Here is a 13242-nt window from a genome sequence, read left to right as displayed (position 1 = left end):
AAGTAACTCCTATGGTGTCAAGATTTCCCCGGAACACAGATTTTATTTTTACCTTACAAATACAGTGGCTTGCCCTCTTGGCATTTTTCCTATTTTGTTTCCTTACAACCTGAAATTCAATAGATTTTATGGGGGGTTGTATCATTTGATTTACACAAACATGCCAACTTCAATGTGGGGATGGTGTTCTCGGGGTGATGAGAGGTGTTGGGTTTATACCAGATATAGTGTTTTCCTTGATGGCCAAAAGCTCAATTTTAGTCTCATCTGACCAGAGTACCTTCTTCCATATGTTTGGGGAGTCTCCTACATGCCTTTTAGCAAACACCAAACGTGTTTGCTTATTTTTTTCTTTAAGCAATGGCTTTTTTTCTGTCTGTAAAGGCTTTTTTCAAGCAATGTTTTTTTTTCTCTTCCGTAAAGCCCAGCTCTGTGGAGTGTACGGCTTAAAGTGGTCCTATTGACAGATACTCCAATCTCCGATGTGGAGCTTTGCAGCTCCTTCAGGGTTTTCTTTGGTCGCTTTGCTGCATCTCTGATTAATGCCCTCCTTGCCTGGTCCGTGAGTTTTGGTGGGCGGCCCTCTCTTGGCAGGTTTGTTGTGGTGCAATATTCTTTCCATTTTTTAATAATGGATTTAATGGTGCTCCGTGGGATGTTCAAAGTTTCAGGATATGTTTTTATAACCCAACCCTGATCTGTTTGGAGAGCTCCTTAGTCTTCATGGCGCCGCTTGCTTGGTGGTGTCCCTTGCTTAGTGGTGTGGCAGACTCTGGGGCCTTTCAGAACAGGTGTATATATATACTGAGATCATGTGACAGATCATGTGACACTTAGATTGCACACAGGTGGACTTTATTTAACTAATTATGTGACTTCTGAATGTAATTGGTTGCCCCAGATCTTATGTAGGGGCTTCATAGCACCACTTTTCCATTTTTAATTTTTTAGAATTTTTTGAAACAAGTATTTTTTTCATTTCACTTCACCTATTTGGACTATTTTGTGTATGTCCATTACATGAAATCCAAATAAAAATCAATTTAAATTACAGGTTGTAATGCAATAAAATAGGGAAAACACCAAGGGGGATGAAAACTTTTGCAAGGCACTGTAAGCTGTATCAAGTTAGTTACAACTGGGGCTGGAATGCAAACCTACAGGAAGTTAACTCTCCAAGAACAGGGTTGGATAGCTCTAGCCTACTGTTTCTGTAACAATAGCCTATAGCTAAAACCACGATTGTTTGTCAGTGTCAGAGTAGCCTGTCATTTTGGTCATTTGTGTGGTCATAAACAATATTCTGCTTACGTCTCCAGTAATGCCCTTACCAAAATATCAGGCTTCTGACAAACAGTTGTGGCAAACCTTAGGCAAATTTGCTGCAAGCTCATATTTTCATATGCAAAGTAGTTTTATGGCAAACTGTTGTGGCAAATTTGCGGCGACTTGTGAACTTCTGGCAAACAATTCTGGGAAACTTGTGGCGAACATTCTACTGTTTTCTGCAAATTTGATCAGGTTTTTGGTTACAGTGTGTTAACAACATTGAAATGTTGTATCTACGTGGAGATTAAAAGAGTACATGGCCATTAAGGCCAGATTGTTCTTCAAGATGTTCAAACATCCATAGATGACCAGCAGGGTCAAATAATAACCACAGTGGTTGTAGAGAGTGCAACAGGTCAGCACATCAGGAGTAAATGTCAGTTGGCTTTTCATAGCCAAGCATTCAGAGGTCGAGACACCAGGTGCGGTAGAGAGAAAGAGAGAGGGGGGAGGGAAAGGGTGAGAGGGAGAGGGAGAAAACAGCAGGTCCGGGAAAGGTAGCACTTCCGGTGAACAGGTCAGGGTTCCATAGCCGCAGGCAGAACAGTTGAAACTGGAGCAGCAGCACAACCAGGTGGACTAGGGACAGCCAGGAGTCATCAGGCCAGGTAGTCCTGAGGCATGGTCCGAGGGCTCAGGTCCTCCGGGAGAGGAGGGAGAGAATTAGAGGTAGCATACTTAAATTCACAAAGGACACCAGATAAGACAGGATAATTACACCAGGTATAACAGACTGCCCCCAAGCCCCCCGGCACATAGACTATTGCAGCATAGATACTGGAGGCTGAGACAGGGGTGGTTGGGGGACATTGTGGTCCCATCCAACCAGGCAGGATATAACCCTACCCACTTTGCCAAACCACAGCCCCCACACTACTAGAGGGATATCAACAGACCACCAACTTACTACCCTGAGAAAAAGCTGATTATAGCCCATGAAGATCTCTTCCACCGCATGAGCCTGAGGGGGAGCAAGACCGGACAGGAAGATCACGTCAGTGACTCAACCCACTCAAGTCGAGTATAATGCAAAAAAGCCTGGCACGACGTGATGCACCCTTCCTAGAGATGGCATGGAAGAGCACTAGTAAACCAGTGACTCAGCCCCGTAATAGGGTCAGAGGCAGAGAATCCCAGTGGAGATAGGGGAGCCGGCCAGTGGTCCCAGTTGAGCATTATTTATTATCTGCTGTTGTTAAATAGGAAACAGCACGTTAGTTGTGCAGGGCTTGATGATGTTGATGGCTGTCGATGGTAAAATCTGTAGCATGAAAACAACTGTGTTAGCAGTGGACTTATGTGACCAGCATGCTAGCTAACACACTTATATACAGCAATCATATACCAAAGCACATCCCAGAATGCCCCTCAATCCCTAACAGGTACCATATACCCACACATGTATAAATAAGCAATGTACAGCAAACCTGTACACATTGTAAAATAGAAAACAGTATTCAGAACGTGACCTACCCCTTGCATCACAGTTTCATACTGGGGAGACCTGACGTTCGTGATCTCCACCTATCTGCAAGCGGGGCTAATCACAACACGCCTTATTGTCATCGAAATTGAACCAACTAATAAGAATGCTTGAACATTAAATACGCCTTTCTTTAGAGGCAAGTGTAAACATAACCAACCTTGTTACATTTAGAAGCTTCTGATAGGCTAATTGACATCATTTGAGTCAATTGGAGGTGTATCTGTGGATGTATTTCAAGGCCTACCTTCAAACTCAGTGCCTCTTTGCTTGACATCATGGGAAAATCAAAAGAAATCAGCCAAGACCTCAGAAAATAAATTGTAGACCTCCACAAGTCTGGTTCATCCTTGGGAGCAATTTCCAAACGCCTGAAGGTACCACGTTCATCTGTACAAATAATAGTATGCAAGTATAAACACCATGGGACCACACAGCTGTCATACCGCTCAGGAAGGAGACACGTTCTGTCTCCTAGAGATGAACGTACTTTGGTGCGAAAAGTGCAAATCAATCCCAGAACAACAGCAAAGGACCTTGTGAAGATGCTGGAGGAAACCGGTACAAAAGTATCTATATCCACAGTAAAATGAGTCCTATATCGACATAACCTGACAGGCCGCTTAGCAAGGAAGAATCCACTGCTCCGAAGCTGCCATAAAAAAGCCAGACTACGGTTTGCAACTGCACATGGGGACAAATATCGTACTTTTTGGAGAAATGTGCTCTGGTCTGATGAAACAAAAATAGAACTGTTTGGCCATAATGACCATCGTTATGTTTGGAGGAAAAATGGGCGGCTTGCAAGCCGAAGAACACCATCCCAACCGTGAAGCACGGGGGGGGGGGGGGGGGGGGGGGCAGCATCATGTTGTGGGGGTGCTTTGCTGCAGGAGGGACTGGTGCACTTCACAAAATAGATGGCTTCATTGTGTAGGAAAATTATGTGGATATATTGAAGCAACATCTCAAGTCATCAGTCAGGAAGTTAAAGCTTGGTCGCAAATGGGTCTTCCAAATCGACAATGACCCCAAGCATACTTCCAAATTTGTGGAAAATGGCTTAAGGACAACAAAGTCAAGGTATTGGAGTGGCCATCACAAAGCCCTGACCTCATCCTATAGAAAATTTGTGGGCAGAACTGAAAAGCGTGTGTGAGCAAGCAGGCCTACAAACCTAACTCAGTTACACCAGCTCTGTCAGGAGGAATGGACCAAAATCCACTCAACTTATTGTGGGAAGCTTGTGGAAGACTACCTGAAACGTTTGACACAAGTTAAACATTTTAAAGACAATGCTACCAAATACTAATTGAGTGTATGTAAACTTCTGACCCACTGGGAATGTGATGAAAGAAATAAAAGCTGAAATAAATCATTCTCTCTACTATTATTCTGACATTTCACATTCTTAAAATAAAAGTGGTAGTCCTAACTGACCTCAGAAAGGGAATTATTACTAGGATTAATTGTCAGGAATTGTGAAAAACTGAGTTTAAATGTATTTGGCTAAGGTGTATGTAAACTTCTGACTTCAACTGTAGTTTCCTTGATGTTGCTATGCTTCCCACTGAAACTGGCATTCTATATATCTTTCAGCAAGGAAACAATGTTTCACTTGTATGAATGCTATTTAAACAAACAATGTATCTAGCATAAACTGGGACTTAGGCCTAGTAAATCGACCTTGAAATGTGTGGCCAACTGTTCATAGAGAGCCACAGTATACAAGATTTTTCTACAGCCAAGCCTCAACACAACTGATTCAAACTGATAATGATATTCAATCTAGACTGGGGACTTCATCATTAAAGCTGCAATATGTAACTTTTGGGGCAATCTGACCAAATTCGAAAGGAAATGTGAGTTATAGATCTGTCATTTTCATTGAAAGCAAGTCTAGGACGTGGTAGATCTGTTCTATGTGCGCTATTTCTACGCTTCCCGTTCTTAAGTTTATTTTTTGCTTCTTACTTTCAGGCTTGTACACCAGCTTCAAACAGCTGAAAATGCAATATTTTTGGTTATGGAAAATATATTTCACAGTGGTTGAGATGGTACAATGATTCTCTACACTATACGTGCTTGTTTTGTCACATAAACTGAAATTAGGCAAACTATTAGAATTTTAGTAACCAGGAAATGCCAGAGCGATTTCTGCATCTTTAAGAGACAGTTGTCTACTTGTTGTCTCTTCTTCCTGACTCAGGTGTATAAGGCCTGGGTGGAAGAAAAACAACATAACATTTAGTTATTATGCCTAATATGACAATTCATATTATTTTTCCAAAATGTATTATTGATAACTTACCATGCATGTAAGAAGTCTTGACCTAGTGCACACATATTTCACTGTTCTCAGTTTGATTGAAGGCCTCAACCGTTCTTTTTGCTTTCTAGAAAGAGAGAAGGAACAACACATGATCAAGATGAGCTAGCTACTAGTTTAAAGCAATGAAATATCTAATTGTTACAAAGAATGAATGTGTGGGCTATATTTATGAGAACGATTTCTGCATTTGCTTACCTTATCAAGCTTGAAGATGACACTAATTTATCACTAGAAAAAGTGTTATGAGTGAGTGCACCACAAACCAGTGGTGGAAAAAGTACCCAATTGTCATACTTGAGTAAAAGTAAAAATACCTTAAATAGGAAATGTAAGAGTGAAAGTCACCCAGTAACTTACTACTTGAGTAAAAGTCTAAAGGTATTTGGTTTTAAATATACTTGAGTATCAAAAGTAAATGCAATTGCAAAAATGTACTAAAGTATCAAAAGTAAAATTATTAATCATTTAAAATTCCTTATATTGAGCAAACCAGATGGCACAATTGTTTGTGTTTTTAAAATGTAAGGATAGCCAGGGGCACACTCCAACACTCAGACATCATTCAGAAACAAACCATTTGTGTTTAGTGTTTAGCCAGATCAGAGACAGTAGAGATGACCAGGGATGTGCGTGAAATGGTCAATTTCTGTCCTACTAAGCATCCAAAATGTAACGAGTACTTTTGGGTGCCAGGGGAATGTATGGGGTAAAAAATACTTCATTTTCTTTAGGAATGTAGTGAAGTAAAAGTAAAAGTTGTCAAAACTATAAATAGTAAAGTACAAAAAATGTATTAAGTAGTACTTTAAAGTATTTTTACTTAAGTACTTTACACCACTGCCATAAACATCTTTCCAGGGTGTTGATACATCCTCCTCCCAATACAACCTCTTCCAAGAGCACGAGTAGGGTATCCATCTGCAAGTTACGTTTTGTTTTGATGTCAAGTCAGCTCATATTGTTTCTACCTTAGCTGTTGTGCTACTGACCAGTGACACTACCATACTGACATGCTATTAAAAGACAGCAACGTATTCACCTGTGTTTAGGCAAATCATTAGTTACCTAGCTAGCTATCACATTAGTTGTGCAAAAATATGATAGCCAACGTTAGCGCTAGACAGCGAACTAAGCGCTAGCCAGTCAGTGGCGCTGACAGATTGAAACTGGTATCAACAAAATGTGTTTCACTCTATGCCATAAAACATGACATTGCTAACTAGGCATGAATTAGCTAACACAATTTGAAAGTGTATTAGGTAGTTTAATTAATAAGTTAGACACTCACCGGACAACTTTGGTAGGTAGCTAGCTAGATAATTTGGTTTCCATTTTCCTACAGATTTCTCTAATCCCCGTGATTTCTTGTCATTGGTTAGAAACGTCTTCTGGTAAACTGTTTGACACTAGTGGCAATAAATATTGTTGCCACAGGTTTGCCACAGATTCAAAAAGATTCTTAAGAGAATTGTTTGCCAGAAAAAAACCTCTGGTGAACTGTTTGGCACTTGTGGCAATAAATATTATTGTTGCCAAAGGTTTTCTGCAGATTCACCACGTGTGGCAAACATTTGCAAACTTCTGGCAACATTTTGTAACACACTATTTAGTTAGCAGCGTGAAGTTTGCCTACACTATTTTTCATCGTATAGCTTGTTCTCCATCTTTTTTTTAAAATAGTGAGGCATCATGTTTTCAGAACTTTTATTTCCATGACTGCTAAATCCCAGAGACTCCCATAGAATTATCTGTCTACTTAAAGATAGACAAGATATGTGACAATATGTGTAGACAATATGTGTGAAAAATGCGACAATCCTTCATCTTGGAAGTAGAATTCACTTCCATGTTACTCCTCAGTAACAGCAAGGATTTATGGTAAAAACAAATAATAGCAAAGTTTACTCATAAAATATTAGGAAACCAATGGTCTGGGGTATAAATATAAACTATATATTACAATATGATAATATTGAACAATATTTATATATTTCCATTTGCATTCTATATAAAGAGGGTGCTTTTTGTCATGTCTGCTCCCACTCCCCCTCTCTGGTGCTCGAGGTCGCCAGGTTGGTCATCATTACGCACACCTGTCACTATCGTTACGTGCACCAGCGCTTCATCGGACTCACCTGGACTCCATCACATCATTGATTGCTTCCCCTATATCTGTCACTTCTTCAGTTTCATTCCCCTGTCTGCATTGATGTTGTTTAGTTTCTCTTGTCCAGATGCTGTTCTTGTTTAGTTTCATGTCTATTTATTATTAAATCCTCACCCTGTACTTGCTTTCCGTCTCCCAGTGTCTGTTGTTATGGAACCATTACAGAATGCAGACACCACAATTGGAAGCATCAGGGAGTTTTTGTTTTTTGTTGGTGACGTTGGGTCCTGCTGCCGAAGCAACCGGGGATGCCTCAGCTGGCTCGTCAGGCTCCCATGCCTCAGCTGGCTTGAGAAACTCACAAGCATCGGTTGGCTCGGCAGGCTCCCATGCCATGCCTCAGCCATATTGTTGTGATTCACCAAGTTATGTTGCTACTGTATTGACTGTAACATATGGTACAACTTCTAGCATGAGAAGCCCATATTTTCAATTGGCAAGCAATAGTAATGAATTCCCATGTAGTATGTTATCATGTGCATAAATCAACACACTAATCTCTTAATTTGACAGTTCCTACTAGTGGCCAATTTCAAAGTTGCAAAAACACTCTCAGATAAACACATTTTCCAGATATATTTAGTTATATCTGGAAAATGTGTTTATCTGAGAGTGTTTTTGCAACTTTGAAATTGGCCACTAGTAGGAACTTACACATAACTGTTAATAACTTAATAATAAAACATCTGATCGGCTTAGAAAACCACATGAACTGCTTGAAACATTAAATATTTCTTATTTTTTTCTTTGAATCCAAATATTGAAATGGTCTTAATGGGTATGTGGGCTTAATAGGTACACTTACCCTTTGCCTCATGCCAGACCATAAACTAATACACCTGTTTAGCAGAGCTTACTGAGACTTGACTTCCCTCTGTGAGCCTATGCAAATAATTTTTTTAAATTTGTTTTATTTCACACGCAAATAAATCAAGGTTCAATTTAAAATCAAAGGCAAAGCACAAAACTATCACAAAAAGCTAACCCATGACAAACATACCTCAACCAGAGAACTAAGGACATGATTACTGTCACGCTCTGACCTAGGAGAGCTGTGTTTTCTCTGTTTAGTTAGGTCAGGGTGTGACAGGTGGGTGGGCATTCTATGTTTTGTTTTCTATGTTTTGGCCAGGTATGGTTTCATATCAGGCAGCTGTCTATCGTTGTCTCTGATTGGAAGCCATACTTAGGCAGCCTGTTTTTCCCTGTGTTTTTGTGGGATCTTGTTTTTGTGCAGCTGTGTGTGAGCAGCCCCAGAACGTCACGTTTGTTTCAGTTTCACCTGTTTATTGTTTTGTTCAAGTTCACAATTAAAATATGGACGAAAGCAAAAGCATTTGCCAAGAATGTTTTCATTAATCATAGCTTAAAATGCATTCATAACTTAAAATGCATTTAATAAATAAAGATCTTTAGGGTTACGGTATATTTTGGAGTGTTATACATTTTCATAAACAATGTGGGATGGCAGTATCAAATGTATGTGAGTTTTTGCTAATTTCTGACAGGGAATTCAAAGACAGCACTCGTGACAATTACATGATTACAAACATGATTACATGATTATACACATGATTACACAAATCGAAACTATAATCTCTCTATCTATCCTCATCTTTCTCTTTGTCTCTGCTACATGGGGAGTGGCACTGGAATGGAAAGGGCGAGGCGGGTGGTAGGACTGAGAGATAAGTTTCGTTTTCCTGCAAATGTTCATTGGGACATGCAATTGTCTAATCCAAGCCAAAGGCAGTCAAGTTGATATTTGTTTGAGCCATATAATGAGTGCCTGACTCAGACACAGGAAATGCTAAAATGATGACTTGGCATGTCTCTGCCGTTTTGATTATTCCCTTGTCCTTGGTTCACACATCATGTTGTGTTTCTGCCATGGCACTCTGCCACGGTTAAGACTCCTACCCCCTTAGCCATTGTGAAAAGTCAACAACCTATCAGAAATTTAGAGCTACTACCATATACTGTATATCCTTTACACCTATCCAATGTTTACCTATCTAATTCGGTCAGATTTACATGAAGTGCCTCTTGAATTGGGCAAGGAATAAATGTATAGTTTCCTCTTAATGTCTTGCTAGGTGTCATGTTGTGCAACACTATATTCTTGCCTATGAAGATTAGAACTTTGTCCTGAGGCTCCATGTAGCAGTTGCTCATTCTTCTCCGTGTAACAGTTGGGATTATCGGACAATTCGGAGGGAAAACATATTTCTTATCCCAGGATTGAGGTATGTTTCCCGAGCCATATCTAGCAAATCCAATCTGATAGTGGGTTATAAGCACTGCAGCTCGTAAAAGGTCCAATGCAGTCATTTTTATCTCAATATTAAAAAAATTCTGGATAACAATTAAATACCTTAATGTGATTGTTTTCCATTAAAATGGTCCCAAAAAAGTAATAATCTTAGCAAAGAGCAATTTCTCAAACTAGAATTTTGCTAGGATTATCTGGGATTGGTCTGAGTGTGGAGGGGAAAACTGAAAACTAGCTCTTATTGGCACATCCTAGTGATGACATCAGGCAGGCCAAAACCCCATCCCACCTAAACAGGCTGAAATTTCAGGCGGCCTTTTCAATAAACTGTTACACTGAAAGGGAATTATCATTATTTTCACAATTTCACTATTATTCCAGACTCGTAGTGTGGAAATATATATAAAACACAGTAAAATCACGTTTTGACTGCACTTTAAAGGCAATTGTCCCTCGTGCGCGGGATCCCATTCACAGTAAACACTCTATATGCCAGCTGTCAGAAATTGCCTTTAAAACTTCTTCAGGAAAGGTGTCCTGTCCACAGGACGGTTGAGCTAACGTAGGCTAATGTGATTAGCATGAGGTTGTAAGAAACAAAACAAAAATCCCAGGACATAGACATATCTGATACGGGCAGAAAGCTTAAATTCTTGTTAATATATCTGCAATGTCCAATTTACAGTAGCTATTAGAGTGAAAGAATGCCATATTATTGTTTGAGGAGAGTACACAATTATTTACATTTACATTTACATTTAAGTCATTTAGCAGACGCTCTTATCCAGAGCGACTTACAAATTGGTGCATTCACCTTATGATATCTAGTGGAACAACCACTTTACAATAGTGTATCAAATCTTTTAATGGGGGGGGGGGTTAGAAGGATTACTTTATCCTATCCTAGGTATTCCTTAAAGAGGTGGGGTTTCAGGTGTCTCCGGAAGGTGGTGACTGACTCCGCTGTCCTGGCGTCGTGAGGGAGCTTGTTCCACCATTGGGGTGCCAGAGCAGCGAACAGTTTTGACTGGGCTGAGCGGGAACTGTGCTTCCTCAGAGGTAGGGGGCCAGCAGGCCAGAGGTGGATGAACGCAGTGCCCTTGTTTGGGTGTAGGGCCTGATCAGAGCCTGAAGGTATGGAGGTGCCGTTCCCTTCACAGCTCCGTAGGCAATCACCATGGTCTTGTAGCGGATGCGAGCTTCAACTGGAAGCCAGTGGAGAAAGCGGAGGAGCGGGGTGACGTGAGAGAACTTGGGAAGGTTGAACACCAGACGGGCTGCGGCGTTCTGGATGAGTTGTAGAATTATTAACAATTATGAACTTGAAAATGTATGAATTAACCAATTAGGCACATTTGGGCAGTCTTGATACAACATTTTTTATATATATGCAAGATTTCACTGGATAACTCTACAACTTTGCGCATATGGTGCTGCCATCTAGTGGCCAAAGTCTAAATTGCGCCTCATTATGCCCTTTATCTTGCATTTCAAAGATGATGGTACAAAAAAATACAAAAAAAGTTTTTGTTTTTCTTTGTATCATCTTTTACCAGATCTAATGTGTTATATTCTCCTACATTCCTTTCGCATTTCCAAAAACTTCAAAGTGTTTCCTTTCAAATGGTATCAAGAATATGCATATCCTTGCTTCAGGGCCATGCAGTTAGATTTGGGTATGTCATTTTAGGCGAAAATTGAAAAAAGGGGGCGGATCAGGCAGGCAAAAAAAACCCATCCCACCTAAACAGGATGAAATTTCAGGCGCCCTTTTCAATAAGCTGTTACACTAAAAGGGAATGTTCATCATTTTCACAATTTCTCCAACCTCATAGTGTGGAAATATATATAAAACACATTAAAATCAAGATTGGACTGCACTGGGTCTTTAAAGGCAATTGTCCCTCGTGCGCGGAATCCCATTCACAGTAAATGCTGCGTATGCCAGCTCAGTCGGAAATTGCCTTTAAAACCTACAATTCATATAAATCCTCAATTGGATTGAATCCCACTCTAGGTCTTTACATACCTCCCCCCTCAATCCCCCGACCCCCGCACACTATAATTTTCTGTAAACAAATCTGTCCACCAAGATGCAATTCCATGCGTGGTAAATGTACTTTTGAAGAAAATGCCCCTATATAGTAAAGCCATAATAACATGTGTTATGTAGTACAGGCTACAGTTGAGCAGAGGCATTTTTAGGATTTCCACACGTGGGGATTTCTTTTTTTATCAGGTTCCGGGAAAAAACATGTATTTTAAAAACATATTTCATGCAATTCTACCTCATTTACACTACAGAAGACATTGCCTGAATCTTTTTTAATACCACACAAATGACTGAAACGAGTGGCTACTCTGACACTGACAAACTGAGATCAATCTGGTCTGAATTCAAACAAACAATAGCCCAGGCCAATGAAGCGACACACACAGATTGTAAGGAATTTGGAGGAAATATATATACAGTATATACAGCATGAGTCAAAAGTTTAGATACACCTACACATTCAAGGGTTTTTCTTTATTTTCACTAATTTCTGCATTGTAGTATAATAGTGAAGGCATAAAACAATGAAATAACACATATGGAATCATGTAGTAACCAAAAAAGTGTTAAACAAATCAAAAATAATTTATATTTGAGATTCTTCAAAGCAGCCACCCTTTGCCTTGATAACAGCTTTGCACACTCTTGGCATTCTCTCAACCAGCTTCATGAGGTAGTCACCTGGAATGCATTATAATTAACAGGTGTGCCTTGTTAAAAGTTAATTTGTGGAATTTCTTTCCTTCTTAATGCATACAGAAGATGGTATACAGGGCTTCAATATATCCACATAATTTCCCATCCTCATGATGCCATCTATTTTGTGAAGTGCACCAGTCCCTCCTGCAGCAAAGCCCCCCCACAACATGATGCTGCCACCCCCGTGCTTCACGGTTGGGATGGTGTTCTTCGGCTTGCAAGCCTCCCCCATTTTCCTCCAAACATAACAATGGTCATTATGGCCAAACAGTTCTATTTTTGTTTCATCAGACCAGAGGACATTTCTCAAAAAAATACAATCTTTGTACCCATGTGCAGTTGCAAACCGTAGTCTGGCTTGGCGGTTTCGGAGCAGTGGCTTCTTCCTTGCTGAGCAGCCTTTCAGGTTATGTCGATATAGGACTCGTTTTTACTCTGGATGTAGATACTTTTGTACCTGTTTCCTCCAGCATCTTCACAAGGTCCTTTGCTGTTGTTCTGGGATTGATTTGCACTTTTCGCACCAAAGTACGTTCATCTCTAGGAGACAGAATGTGTCTCCTTCCTGAGTGGTATGACAGCTGCGTGGTCCCATGGTGTTTATAGTTGCGTACTATTGTTTGTACAGATGAATGTGGTACCTTCAGAAATTGCCAAGAAACTGAAGATCTCGTACAATGCTGTGTATTAATCCCTTCACAGAACAGCGCAAACTGGCTCTAACCAGAATAGAAAGATGAGTGGGAGGCCCCGATGCACAACTGAGCAAGAGGACAAGTACATTAAATTGTCTAGTTTGAGAAACAAACGCCTCACAAGTCCTCAACTGGCAGCTTCATTAAATAGTACCCGCAAAACACGTCTCAACGTCAACCGTGAAGAGGCGACTCCTGGATGCTGGCTTTCT

Source organism: Salmo salar, chromosome 01, assembly GCF_965601325.2.
Source record: "Salmo salar chromosome 01, fSalSal1, whole genome shotgun sequence".
Classification (NCBI taxonomy): Eukaryota; Metazoa; Chordata; class Actinopteri; order Salmoniformes; family Salmonidae; genus Salmo; species Salmo salar.
The sequence above is the reverse complement of the archived record's forward strand: the minus strand, read 5'-3'. Positions refer to the sequence as shown.